Source organism: Asparagus officinalis, chromosome 4, assembly GCF_001876935.1.
Source record: "Asparagus officinalis chromosome 4, Aspof.V1, whole genome shotgun sequence".
Classification (NCBI taxonomy): domain Eukaryota; kingdom Viridiplantae; phylum Streptophyta; class Magnoliopsida; order Asparagales; family Asparagaceae; genus Asparagus; species Asparagus officinalis.
Genome location: NC_033797.1, coordinates 91090680 through 91091049, shown reverse-complemented (window position 1 = coordinate 91091049; position 370 = coordinate 91090680).

The window sequence follows — 370 nt, the reverse complement described above, 5'->3', positions numbered from 1 at the left end:
GGCCTCCCCCAACTCCGACCACCAGATCCCGTCAACCGCCCCAAGCCCGCCGATCTCCGACGACCAGCAGCGACGATCGCGCCGCCCTGAGTTCTGCTGTCAGTGACGCCGCGAAACAGCTCCCTCTACATCGTATGCAAGATCCCACTTGCTCAGAACTACTTTTTCTATTTATTAGAATTATCTGTAATTTTAGATCTGTTAATATTTATCTGCGTGGATTTGATGAATAATTTTGAATGGATAGTAATTATGGGATAAATAGTATTTTCAGGACAAATATAATAAATTAAAGAATTTATTTTGAATAACAAAATTATTATAATATTTTTAGAATTTATGTTGCGGAAGGAAATTATTTTAGAATGAT